General features: G+C 39.0%; 1 protein-coding gene across 2 annotated transcripts in view; it reads right to left on the bottom strand.

Moving 5' to 3' along the window:
• Positions 1-14,751, bottom strand: part of BACH2 (BTB domain and CNC homolog 2) — a 374,289-nt gene that overhangs the window by 316,461 nt on the left and 43,077 nt on the right. The window lies entirely within an intron of this gene.

Below are 14,751 nucleotides of genomic sequence, written 5' to 3'. Positions count from 1 at the left end.
TACAGGCAGCAATTTCCTGTGGCTTCCTCTGTTTTTGATGTAGAGATGAGCACACGTAAAAAACTAAACACATCAAGGATCAGAGCATCAGTCAGAGGCGGTGCAAACACTGAAAAATACTGTCGTTTTCTCATAAACAGATTCAGAAGTGCAAAGTACAGAGCAACTTCCAAAGAGCACTCTCCCTTCTAAAAATCTGTACAGTAGGGTTGCGAGGCGACAGGAAGATCACAGGCTAAGCTTCCACACCTGTACTTGTATCTATGACCTGCTGCTTGAGTCGATGAAAATTCTCATGAACTGAGACCCAAGTGAGCAAGAACCAAATTTCCATGAAGGCCAATGTTTTGCATAAACCTTCGCCTGAAAAAGCTCTGGTCTGGTCACAGGGCTTCAGTAAAGATTTCTCTAGAATTTGGGGCCTGGTCAGAAAAAATTCACTCTCTGAAGTGGAAAGTAGTAAAATGATTAGATGAACTTAACTGTTTACATAACTATTCTAAAAGACAGTTCAGGATTAAATAAAGCAATGCACACTACATTTGGGAAATAGCCAGGCTCACGGGAGGTGACCACAATGTGTCCTTAGAACTAAAATGAAGCAGAGAAAAAGATATCTCGGCCAATGATACCATAACCTGCTGGAGACGGAAGACAGAAGAAGGACGTGTGGAATGCACAGGGTTCATTCAAATCAGAGCAAACACAGACTGGTTCTGGAGGCGGGGGCCTAGTTCCGAATTCCACGTTTGCCATTCCCTAGCTGAGTGACCCTGGCCAAGCTACTTAACCTCTCTCAACTTCCGATTCCTAGTGTGATTTTTGTTTGTCCATCACCGGCTCCTCTTCCTCTGTGAAGAACTGCCTCTCCACACCCACTGGGATACCCAGTGTCACAGCTGGTCACATGACACAAAGACAGCTTAGTTACAAAATACAGTTAAATCTTTTTCACTCAAGTTAGTCTGCTACTCGCAACCTAAAAGGTCTTGGTTAACACACCTCATTTTTAAGAGTTGCTATGAGAATTAAATGAAGTACTGTAAAGCAACCACAAGAAAGGCTGGTGGCATTTTTCCAAAGGTTGGTCAGCATAGGTGCTGGAGTCTGACTGCATGGGTTCAAATCCCAGCTCCCTTCACAAGTAGAGTTTTGAGAATTGAGCCAACGGAGATAAAGCCTTTAGAACAGTGCCTGACATGCAGCAGTAAACGTTCCATAAATATTAGCTATCATGATTACAAAGAAAGAGCAGCTCTGACTGCTATTAAGAACTGTGTGAAAGTCACTGATCTAGACTTGTTTATCTTCCATAGGAAAAGAATCATTCTCAGGGAACTCTACTCAGTACTCTGTGATGACCTATACGGGAAGAGAATCTAAAAAACAGTGGATATATGTACGTGTGTGACTGACTCACTTTGCTGTGCAGCGGAAACTGACACAACACTGTGGATCAACTCTACCCCAATAAAAATTTAAAAAGAAAAGAGTCATTCTTCCAGATAATCCAGCTTGATGGAAAAATCCCTGAAGGACAATTAGAAAGAATTCAATTCCTCATCTTAGAACTTAGCCAGCTCTAATATTTGGTCCCCTGAGAATTTACTGACCAAGAGGATATGGCCTGAGCAAATGATCCCCATTAATTGTGCTGCCTCATCTCTCTCTTTCTCACTGTCAAAAGATCTCAGTTATGAATTAATCTGTCATCAATTTAATCATAAGTCAATTCTTGCAAGTCACATCTCTCTAGAACTAATAAAACTGATTTTGGTCCTGTGGCTATCCCCCAGGGCTGTGTCCTTAGGGTGACCACCCGGATCAACCAGCCAGCCTCACTCTTGTTGAAATTTGTATTAACTGCAACTCAAGCCTATTTCATATACTAATTAAATGCAGCTTCTCCTTCCTCTCTGCTTTGTGTGGGACATAATCACTCATTCACTCATTCATATAATAAACTTATATTGAGCACTATGTGTCAGGTGCTGGGCTAGGTGCTGGATAAAACACAAGCAAGGTGCTTAGAGTCTAGTGAGGAAAGGAAGTCAACGGACCATTAGAAAACAGAGTGCTAGGACAGAAGTGTACCTGAGGCCCGAGGAGAGCTCAGGCCTGCGGAATTCAGGCATTCAGCGCAAAGCTTTTGGGAAAGCAAAGGTTTGTCCAGAGCACAGAAGGGGCGGAGGGGGAAAAGGATGCTGACAGGAAAGGTATGTAGGTCTTAGACATTCTGGGATGTTAGGTCCCCTGGGAAGGAAATGTGCTCAGCTAAGGAAGAGGAGTCTTTGAAAGACTGTAAGAAAGTCACCACAAGACTCGGTTTTGCCTTTAGAAAGATCATTCTGACTGGCAGTATGAAAGATAAATGAAGGGGCCATATGTGGAAACTGGGAGGAGTAAAGTAAAGAGGGTACTGTGTTTACCCAGAAAAGAAGTGGTAAAGCCTGAATACAGGGGGAAAAAAGGATGAAGCAAAAAAGAAAGACTCTGGGATTCCAGAAAACGGGAGAACTGGATTCTGTGAAGCTATGCTTCTTCAGCTCACTGGACACTGTGGACCTGTCACTGTTCAGCTACTTCAAGAAGGTACATGAAAAGATGCTCCACATTGCTAATTATTAGAGAAATGCAAATCAAAACTACAACGATGGGGCTTCCCTGGTGGCGCAGTGGTTGAGAATCTGCCTGCTAGTGCAGGGGATGCGGGTTCGAGCCCTGGTCTGGGAAGATCCCACATGCCGCGGAGCAACTGGGCCCGTGAGCCACAACTACTGAGCCTGTGCGTCTGGAGCCTGTGCTCTGCAACAGGAGAGGCCGAGATAGTGAAGAGGCCTGCACACCGCAATGAAGAGTGGCCCCTGCTTGCCGCAACTAGAGAAAGCCCTCGCACAGAAACAAAGACCCAACACAGCCAAAAATAAATATTAAAAAAATAAAAAACCTACAACGAGGTATCATCTCACACCAGTCAGAATGGCCATCACCAAAAAGCCTAAAACAGTAAATCCTGGAGGGGATGTGGAGAAAAGGGAACCCTCCTACGCTGTTGATGGGAATATAAATTGGTACAGCCCCTATGGAAAACAGTATAGAGATTCCTCAAAAAACTAAAAATAGAGCTACCATATGATCCAGCAATCCCAGTTCTGGGCATATATCCAGAGAAAACTCTAATCTGAAAATATACATGCACCCCAATGTTCACTGCAGCACTATTTACAATAGCCAGGACATGGAAGCAACCTAAATGTCCATCAACAGATAAATGAATAAAGAAGATGTGGAACATATACACAATGGAATATTACTCAGCCATAAAAAAGAATGATATAATGCCATTGCAGCAACACGGATGGACCTAGAGATTATCATACTAAGTGAAGTAAGTCAGAGAAAGACAAATATCATATGATATCACATATGTGAAATCTAAAAAATGATATAAATGAACTTATTTACAAAACAGAAATAGACCCACAGACATAGAAAAGAAGCTTATGGTTACCAAAGGGGAAAGGGAAGGATAAATTAGGAGTTTGGGATTAACAGATACACACTACTATATATAAAATAGATAAACAAGGACTTACTATATAGCACAGAGAACTACATTCAATATCTTATAATAACCTATAATGGAAAAGAATCTGAAAAAGAATATATATAAACGGAATCATTTTGCTGTACACAAGAAACGAACAAAACACTGTAGATCAACTATACTTCAATTAAAAGAAAACTGAAGACTACGTGTGTTTATGCTACAGCAATGGGATCTGTGAAACTGCAAAGCCATTCCGCATGACCCAGGAGTGGCAATGCTCTTATTTGAGGAGCCTGGGAGAACTTGAAAATATAGACAGAGGGCCTTAAGTTAAATACTCATTCCTCCTCAGCAAGCAATTAAGTATTATCATGAGCAACCATGTCTAACAGGCTCGGAAACACCCTGGCTTCTCCATCATCCTGGTGAACTAAGTGAGATTCCCCTACTATGGGGCCCAGTGTAGTTTCATTTCCTCAGTATCTCTTTCTTGCCACTTGACTAGATAAATGCCATGAGCCCTGCTGTAATGTTAACACTCTCAGTGAGCATACATTTCACATCACAAGAACACCTGGCTGCATCTGTTTGTTTTGTGACACTCAGGCCTTGAGAGAAAGGTGGGGAAGTTCTCAAAACAAATCAGTAGTACATTTCATCTTAAGTATAAAGTGCAATGGAATCCCTTGGTTATGTCGTAGTCAGCTTTTCTGAATGACCCTGTTGGGAAATATTGAGATCGCTGAAGAAATAAGTTGTGACTTCCATTGTATTTACCACATACAACCTCTGACAAGGAAGAAGGACCACAAGGAGGGTTAATTAGATCCGAGTCAAAACTCCATCCAGTGGAGCCTGATGGCCTGGTGGGTCTTGTAGAGACACCCAAATGAATTTTACTTTTAAGAGACACGTGCTGAAGCCCATAGTTCCACCTATAAATACCAGAGAACATTTAGGAAGCCGGAACCATCTTTCTTTTAGAAATCAGTACTTACCTGGTTTCATCATTAGTTTAATTAAATTTATAAAACAGTGGACTTATCTTTTAGCCAAAAATATTTATGCATTAGGATGAAGTCATATTCTATATGAATCTAAGGGAATTTTGTAATAGTCTCACATCCCCATTGAAAAATATATGCATATTTGTATCTCTGTATCTATCTATCTGGTCAGTGTTAGGAAAGTAAAATGAATGAGCTCCCTGAAACTCTCAGAGAAAAATTATGGAAAGACACATACTGGCTAGACACATTTCAGTAGTGGTTACCATAGAAACAAGTCGGTGGGTTTCGGTTTTGCAGTTGTGCCTTTTGATAAAATATTAAATTTCTTAGAGTATTTGCATAGCCATTCAACAGCACAACTGCTGGCATCCACCTGAAATTATATGTTTTAAAGATTATTTAACGTAGTTCTCCTTCTAGGTTACTAATATCTAAAGAAAAATTCATTCTTAATAAGCTGATTCTAAAAAGTCTTTCTCTGCCTTTCCACTGTTTCATACTGTTTCATACTGTTTCATACTGAAGTGAGAGTGGTAAAGGCACAAAGACAGGAATCTAAGGAAACCAGCGTGGTCTTCCTCGGGGGAGGCTCTTGATGGCTTTCAAACCATTGGTGCTAATGTTCCCCAGGTCAACTCATTAGACAACAACTCTGGTAAACTGCTTTTTAAGAAATATCCTTGTAGCTTATTTATTTTCTATATAGTAGTTTGTACCTCTTAATCCCCTACCTTATCTTGCCCTCCACCCCATTCCCTCTCTCCACTGTAACCACTAGTTTTTTCTCTACATCTGGGGGTCGGGCAAATTGCTTTTAATTAAACTAATACTTAATCTCCTTTGTCCATGGCAAGACAGCTCTCTCTCACAATGTGAGAATGACCTATTTCCTCCCTGATGGAGTAAGAGTTGTAATATTGCCATATGTGGGGCTCATCAGATGTCTCCTTTTCACTTATGTTTAACAGTGTACTTCCTGTGGCCTTAGGGCTCTACAAAGCCAACAGTGGCACTCCTTAGTTTGAAAATTAAGAAAAATTACATATCTTAATACAAAGATCAGAATTGCAAAGTTAAACACGGACTAACTCAAATACTATCTTTAAAGCACAAGGAACAGCAGGTTAGTTGCTGCACTAAATTCTTCCGACTGCAAGCCACTGACTGGGGTGTTCAATGATCAGCGCTATAATGATACTTGGATTATAATCAGTAGACAACCCAGGACATATGAGGTGTGCCAGGAACAGCCTAACAATCGCTGGACCCAGGGTCTAAGATGTCCACGGGCCACACACCCAGGAATCTTTGAAATTAGGGTTGGTGGATTGAGTTTTCTGTCAGCAGGGAACAGTCTGGCTTTAAGCCAAGAACCTCAATCCCCTTCAAACAATGAATTCAGCAACAATCCTGACTTCCAGACAGAAGTAAATCACATTAACAGCTGAGAAGAGGCTATGAACTTTCTGTTTGAAGGTCAACTACAAAAGAAAACAAGAGAATGATCAACTGAAAATGTCATGGGTGAACCTGAACCAGGTGCTGGCTCTAGAATTACAGCAAGATCCTGGAGAGACATTAAAAAGATACAGCCACTCTATAAAACATTATGATTCTCTTTTTGCTTCCAAAAGTCTATATGCGTGGATGTACATATTTCAATAATCTCTGGCAACAAGCATATATTTATATCTGTAACTACATATGACTAAGATGTAAATCTTACCTATATAACTAAGAGAGGGACCTTATCTTCTGTATGACTGAGAGATGATGGTTATCTCCAGTAGGATCAAAGGTCATGTTTGTTTTTCTATCATAAATATATAAGCACATACATATATTATACAGTATATTATGACTATTTCTAAAAATTAAAAAAAGAAAAAAAACATACAAGGCTCAGTTAGTGGGATGACTAGAAAAACAAATATATGGATCAACCCCAGAACAAACCTCTACTACTACTGCAGACTTGCTAAGTAAAATAAAGACATAAAAATTAATCTTATAGGTCACAGGTATATTGTAACCTTAAAAAGTTCTATTTGCACTAGTTATGTACTAGGTTAAAAAAAGTTTAATGAGAAACATTTTATTTGTTTGTTTATGTTTTAAATAATATATTTTTTAAAAATAAAATTATTTATTTATTTATTTTTGGCTGCGTTGGGTCTTTGTTGCTGCGTGCGGGCTTTCTCTAGTTGCGGCGACCAGTCGCTACTCTTCGTTGCGGTGCACGGGCTTCTCATTGCGGTAGCTTCTCTTGTTGCGGAGCATGGGCTCTAGGCGCGCAGGCTTCAGTAGTTGTGGTGCGTGGGCTCAGCAGGTGTGGCTCACGGGCTTAGTTGCTCCACGGCATGTGGAATCTTCCCAGACCAGGACTTGAACCCATGTCCCCTGTATTGGCAGGCAGATTCTTAACCACTGCACCACCAGGGAAGTCCCTAATTCGAAACATTTTAGAGTAAATGAAAAATGTTATGTTTTAATGTATAATTTTTATTAATTATTAAAAAGTTGGAAAGTTTATTTTGCCTCATAAAAAATGTAAAGTAGGTTGCAAAGTAATTCTAAGATCAATGAGGAATGTTTTATGTTTCAAGGAGGAAAACTATTCAAAAATTTTAATTTAAATGATACTATTTTAAAATATTATTTATGTGATGACGAATTTTCCAAACAGTTTGAAAATATTATGCTTTGGTCAAGGATGAAATCCATAATATTTAGTCAAGATTTGTAAAATACTCTGCTACTGTCTGCTTTACAAAATTCTTATGTTAAGAAAAAAGAACACAAGAAAAAGCGTTATTTCCCATCCCCCACTATAATGGAATCTTACAAGAATTACAAATTAAGAGGAGATATAGTTCAAAATTCTTAAATTAAATAAGCGGAGACACAGTTCAAAATTCTTAAATATTCATCACAAAATGAGAAAGCAAACTGACTTTCAAAACCATGGTTTCCACAAAGTCAACTACTAATCCTCAGCATGTAGATTACCAGCTCTGTGGATTAGCTGGGGTAAATACTGATTACCACATTTAGCTCTACCTTGCTAGGGATCAAGTCCCTCTCTCCACATCACAAACATGTGCAGGCTGCAAAAGACACCCAAATGTTAATATCACCTCCAGCCAAACAAATTTAAGAAGTTAAAGCCGCTAACTCCCACCAAAATAATATATTGCCATTTCCAAAGTCAAATAGATACGTTTGAACTCTATCACTCTTTTCTATGAGACTAGAGATTAAGAATTGACTAAATGCACATACGGTTCTCATAATATATAATACAATAATATATATGTATAAGTGATAATCACGTATCACTTAATCATGAATTAAAAGTGCTGAGATAAGACTTCTTAATGGCAGCTGCTGGTTTGTAGGGTGGTGGTATCTACTCCAGCTAGAACCAACCTTGTCCTGTTATCTGATCACTTCAATGGCACCTGGGCCGGGACCAGCTTGTCCAAATGGCTCCCCTTCTCACCTACTCCCACGGCGGTTGGGGCGGGCAGGTTGGGACAGAGTCATACATATTCACGTTCGCCTGGCAGTTACGCAGTTAGACTGCGTGCATATGGACCTTCCCTCCACCGGTGGTCTCATTTCCTCAACTACAAAATGTGAGGTTTAAAAGAGATACTGTAAAAATAAAACACAGTAGCACAATACTAAAAGCACAATAACTACTACCCCATTTTCACCCTTAGCCCCTGTCTGCTGCCAACAGTCAGCAGGGACCCAGCTAAAGAGAGGAAAGAGGGGTGGGATGTGAGCAGGAAGATGTCAGCCACGTTGGCGGCAGCTCTCCTGCCCCGACCTGCCCCCTACAACCTGACATGTTTGCCACAGGGAACTATAAGTAAACAATAAAACTACCTTTTACTTTTTCAACCACCCATTCGTTACTAGCTAAAGGTTAATGAGATACAATGTGAGCTAAATGAAAAGAAATTTTAAAAAAGGACCAGAGGTACAAGGTAGGGGCAGATTATATAACAGAAGTTATATCCAGGGTTTGTTTGTTTGTTTTCTGTTGGGATATTAGTCTGTTGTAGCTGACTATGGTCTATTTTTTAAAAGTTACTTTTAAGGTATTTTTATTAGTAGACTTTTTAAGAGAAGATTTAGGTTTATAGAAAAATTATAGAGCAGAAAGGTCTCCCACCTCCTAGTGTCTCCTGTTATTAACATCTTACTTTAGTATGGTGCCATTGTTACAATTAGTGCATCAATATTGATACATTATTACCAACCCAAATCCACAGTTTTGCATTAGGTTTCACTCTTTGTGTTACATTGTTCTATGGGTTTGACACATGTTCAGTGTCATCTATCCACCATTACAATATCATACAGAATAGTGTCACTGCTTTAAAAATCCACTGTGCTTCACCTATTCAGGCTGCCTCTACTTCCCGCAAGGCTCTGACAACCACTGCTCTTTTTACTGTCTCTGTAGTTTGGCCTTTCCTGTAGCTGGAATCATATAGTATGTGGCCTTTTCAGATTGGCTTTTTTCATTGACAATATGCATTTAAGGTTCCTCCATGTCTGGATAGCTCATTTCTTTTTAGTGCTGAGTAATATTCCATTGTATGGATGTATCACAATTCATCCATTCATCTATTGAAGGATACCTTGGTAGCCTCTAGTTTGGGGCAATTATGAATAAGGCTGCTATAAATATTCATGTGCAGGTTTTGTGTAGACATAAGTTTTCCACTCATTTGGGTAAATGTCTATAATCACAATTGCTGAATTATATGACAAGCCTATGATGAGCTTTGTAAGAAACTGCCCAACTGTCTTCCAAAGTGGCTGTATCAATCTATCTTCTGTAATATTTAAAAATCCATCTACCAAAGTGCATCTTATTCTATCTATACAGTGTGACTAGGAAACACTCCTAGTATATTTTCTGTGATCTGTCTAAGTGAGGAACAGTTAACTTTCAGAGTATGACCAAACTTATAAGACTGAAAAATTCAGGAATCCTGACGGATGACTTTGGGCAAATACCTGACTTCTACAGCCTCAAAAAATGTAACTAGTCATGAAGACCATCTTTAAAATCCCTTATAGTTATGAAATCTTATGCAATTCTTAAGAGGGAAATTATGATTTCTGTGATGTCAATAATTCCATTTGACTTTTAAACTAATTTGTTTTGGTGTAATTTCAATGAACCCTTAACAAACTGTAGTTTAGACTTTGGAGAACATGTTTAATGATCAAGATAGTGAAAACCACTTGGACTGTTGAGTTGTTGTTTTTGTTACTGTTTTGGTTTTAGGTCATGAAAGTTTTGTCCCGCTAACAGAAGAAAACATTATCTTCTCGTTGGAGACATCTTCTGACTAGTATTATGGTCTTTACATAATGTTTATCCCTTATTTCTACACCTACCCTAACATTATAAAGTAAATCTTGCATCCTCTTTCCCATGAACTTTACAGTTTGGTACCACTGGGTACCAACTATATGAACTTAGCAAAAATAAAGATTTGTCCAAAAAATGAAAATTTCTTTTCTCAGCATTTAAATACTTTCCTTTGTCATGAACAGATTTACTACTGAAACAGTTCCCTACCCTACTGCCTCCCCAACACCTCTAGAAATCACCTACATATAATGCAGTAAAATTTCATTGACTGTAATAACCGAATTGAGGAATAATAAAGCTCAGTTATGGGACATTTAAAAAGAAATACAGTTTTATTATTTTCATGTAAATATAATAATAACAAACATTTAAATACTTCCTGTGCACCAGATGCTACTCTAGGGTCTTCACATATATTCTTTCAATTTGCCTTCAAAATAACCTCATGAGATAATTACTATTATCATTTCCATTTTATGGAATCAGGAACTGAAGCTCAGGAAAGTCAAGCAGTGGCTCTGTGATCTCTCCAGCCTCCCTCTTAGGACTTGCAGCTCTGCCCCAGAGCCCCTGGATGATGGCTAGATCCAAAATTCTTGTGAATACTGCTGCCTACTTGGACAGAGCAATATCAATGGCTTCTGGGGTCTCCATGTGTGTCTACTGCCCACCTAGTAGGACCCTCCTCTCACCCCACACTCAAGTGCATACAAACACATAAACCTGCCCTTGTGTGTGCTCTGGACTGTGCCTCAGAGATGCTGCCATGCTCTCGGGACCATGGTCTGGTAGCATATCGGACACATGGCATGTTACCCTCTGGACTTGACTCCTCCACAGAAGCTGTTCCTATCTCCCTTGAGCCCTCACCTACTCTCACAGGTCCTTCCAGCTCCAGCTAATCTTCCTTAATCTGCGGAAATTATAACCCAGCAAGAACCATGAAGGATAAACAACGCTAATAAAAGTTTTGCTTTGAAAAGAGATTCTAGTGATTTTTAATAAACTGGTAAAAACAATTGTTTAAGCATTGCAAACTCTTCCTTTACATATAATTCATTTTGAAAAATAAGTAGACATTTCTATGTGGCTGAAAGTAATTTGTTCTCTTAAGTGGGTAAGTATATCTTTACATGTTCATTTACATTCACTAGTTTAGTTAGCTCCATTCCTACACATATGAACTTCAGCCCTAGCTATGAGGGGACTAGAAATAATTTGAATTTGAAATAAGAGAAGTCTGAATTTTAAAAATCTTTAGTATTTTAGATTAAAAAAATTTTTTTAAGGAGGCGGAAATAGAGTTGACGAAAATCTCCAAAGGCTTGCTCTCCAGGAATCTGCTTCAAAGGTCTTCAGGCCTAGATCCTCATTCCATGACAGGAGACTGGCAGTGACAGAATAACGAGGCACAACGAAGTAGAATGGGTGACAGCTCAAGAAGCTCTCAAGGGAAGAGGAGTGGGAAAGAAGTGACAGAAGTTAAACTGGAGTGATAAATTGGTAGGTTAAGTCTGAGTGATTATTGCTGGAACAGAATGAACAGAGGGTCCTTTACTTGAACTAGAAAGGTGAAAGCTAGGAACCACTAACTTACAATTAATCTTAAACGTACATAAACCTAGGGTGCCTCTACTATACTCTCTTGCCGTTTAAATAATCGGCACAAAGTAGGTAAAAATTAAAGTAAATTACTGTGCTTTTATAAGTGTAGTGTGTACCATGGAAATGATCAATTTCCAAAAGTTATAAAATATCTACTTTAAATATAATTGTCCCACTTTTATTATTATTGTTATCCACTAAAACCAATTTTCTCCAACTAAAGTGAAAACCTCATGTTCATCCTTCAACATCTGCTCAGAATTCTTTAAGACAGGTTCCAACAAGTTTCCAGGCAAAAGAGAAAATCAGTTATGTTGGTGTTGAGTTCCCTCTGTCTCCCCCGACCCCTCCCTGTTGGCTCTAGGATGCAGGAAAGTGAATTAACTAAGGTATGCTCACCTGAAACAAAATAACACATTCTCTTAAAGAATACAGATTGAAAAAAAAAAATCATTTACTTGGTTTATTCTTTGCAGGGTTACCCCCAATTCAAGAAAAATGGGTACTTACTAAAATTCAGATTTAGAAAAGATAAACTAGATGATATAACTGGATTTATTGAAGGAATAATTTAAGTAAAGGATGGCCAAGTCTATTATAGTACAATCTGATTCAGAAAATCATATTTCATAACAAACTTTCTGAGAACACAGATACTCCAGGGTATCTCTGCTCAAACACCAGTGTGGTAGTAGTTAAACTGAATTTGATCAGGAAAACAAGGATTTACACTGAAATTGTTAGGTATAGCACGTGGAAGCATTCAAAAGAAACGTAACATTAAAGTTGTATGAAAATGTCCTTTCAATACACATGAAAAGTGTATTTTTCAATTTAGGATACCCGTTTGAGAGTCAAGTTTTTGATATTACAAATGGGAAAAGGACTTCAAGTGTCAGTTACTATAAAAATGTTTTTACCGTTTTTATTTTTATGATAAAAGACTAAAGACCACGTATAAATGGTTAGCCTGCATGCTACTACTATAGCAAGAACATGGATACAGTTTAAAAAGTAAGAGACTCTTTTTTTAGTCTCATTTATAGAGGACTGTTACAGCACATCAGACATGTATGTGGGCAAGTACTCATTTATTAAGGGCTCTCAAACAGCAATGGTGACATCATCAGTGCATTAAGGTAATTAAAATTATCCTTTTCTGATCTTAGAGGAATTTTTCATTCCTCTAAAGTATAGCTTCTACCTACTTTATCATTCTGAGATTTTTCCTAGTCACTGTCTCCTACCTTATGCTTCAAAGGGGGCTAAGTGGATGTTACAAAGAGCAGACAAACAGCCATGATCCCCGATGGGGCTTTTTGTCAAATGGGAGAGAAAGCCATCAAATAAACAAACCCAGAGGTAAATATGTAATTAAAATTCTAATAAGGCCTAAGAAAGACAGAAGGAGGGAAAGTATGAACAACTGAGAGGGGGTTGCTTGTTAAGGTTGGTGGAAATCAGGGAAGGCTTCTCGGAAGAAGTGATATTAAGATGAGATTGAAGGATGAGCAAGAGTTCGAAAAATGAAAAGTGGGGGGTGGGTGGGCATTTTCAGGAGAATCAGCAGCCTCGAGGAAGAGCTTGGTCCCTGGTTGGAGTGGCTGATGAGAGGTCAATGAAGGGAAAACGTCTCGATGAGACTGGAGTGCCTGGCTGGGGCCAGGTCAGCAGAACTGCGTAGGGGAGGAGGCTGGATTCTCTGCGCAGTAGGAAGCCGTGGGAGGGCAGATGAGGGGTAGGATGAGCTGACTGCTTCACTATTATCCTGTCCTCAAGAGTCCAGACCATGGAACTGCCTTTGATTTGGTTTCTGTTCCTCTTTAGGTATGGAATCAAAAGGCAATTGAAAAAACGGGCAAGATTTTATACACTTTCCTGCTATCAGAGAATTCAAACACAAAAATATTAACAACTCAGAGAAATAATGGAGACCTTTCAGAAGGTTTACTTACAGTCTCTGATTCAGAGGCAAGCTCTGTCTTGTGGGCTGGGAAAGAGTGACTAGGTAAGATCATTTTCCTGTGTCACTTTTCAGAAAACAGACCAGAATCATAATGGAAATGACTGAAGATGGCACCTTTTGGAAGACGGTCTCTGCCATGGGAACAGAGTGAGGGTTTTGCCAACTGTCAGCTGAAAGGAGAGATGTACTTTTGCTCCTGGTTACAGCCAGGCGCTGTGTTGGGATGGTACCCCAAAAAAATCTGGGCAGGTGACACGGCTTCCCATCATCTTCCTCCCGGGACTGCAAAGTCTGTGGCAGTGCAGGTCCCCTCTCCCTGGGAGACGGCAGTGAACCTCTGTGTAAGCCACATTTTGTGCCTAATACCTAAGAGTAATCCTTAGATACAAAATAAAATGTTCATTGGAACATTTTAATGTGTTATAAAAACAAAAGCTAAGGTTGGGCAATAAAAAGTAACACTGTTTTACCCAGGAGGAAATAAACTCTATCAAAAATTAACATTTTTCCCAGCAGAGGAGATAACTTAAGTACAAACTTCACAGAACAAGACTACAATTTATTCCATAGGTGGTAGGTTCTAAGTGACAGACATGTTCTTCCTTCCTTTCTTCCCACCCACAGAGTTTGGGCCATTTCTAGAGGATGTTCAGCTGACATTCTTTCAAAAGATGCAAAAAGAGGTGACGCACACCTCAGTGGAAAGGCAGTGTTCCACCAGTTTTGGTAAATACTGATCGAGACCTGAAGTTTTGCTTTCTAAAAGAAAGAACAAGATGATTCACATATGCCTTAAGGAAAAAGCAGGTCTGGCGGCCAGATGTGAATGAAAGTAAAAAGGTTTGCACTTAAAGTGAATCCTGCTCAAATTTTAGACAAATCATTTAACATATCCTTTTCTCTTTTACCATGTCACCATTCAGTACACTGCTTTTTTTTCCAGTTTAAGAAAAGCTGACCTACCCAAATCAGAATTTATAAACAATTAAGAAATAGTTATTTGTTTTAAAAATCATTTCCTAAGGAGTCAGTTTTCCATGTGTACTGAAGATCACTTATAAAAATGAGTTTACTGTTTAAGAGATAATTTTTCAAAAACACACCTAGTTTGTTGAATGATGTGTTCCCTGCCCTGTTCCCTGTTCCCAGGGCACTGTTCCCTGCCCATCCATCCATCTATTCATTTATTTGGCAAATATTAATTGAGTCCCTGCTATGG

This window comes from Balaenoptera physalus, assembly GCF_965194825.1.
Source record: "Balaenoptera physalus genome assembly, chromosome: 9".
Taxonomy (NCBI): domain Eukaryota; kingdom Metazoa; phylum Chordata; class Mammalia; order Artiodactyla; family Balaenopteridae; genus Balaenoptera; species Balaenoptera physalus.
This window is presented reverse-complemented; position numbering and strand designations above follow the sequence as displayed.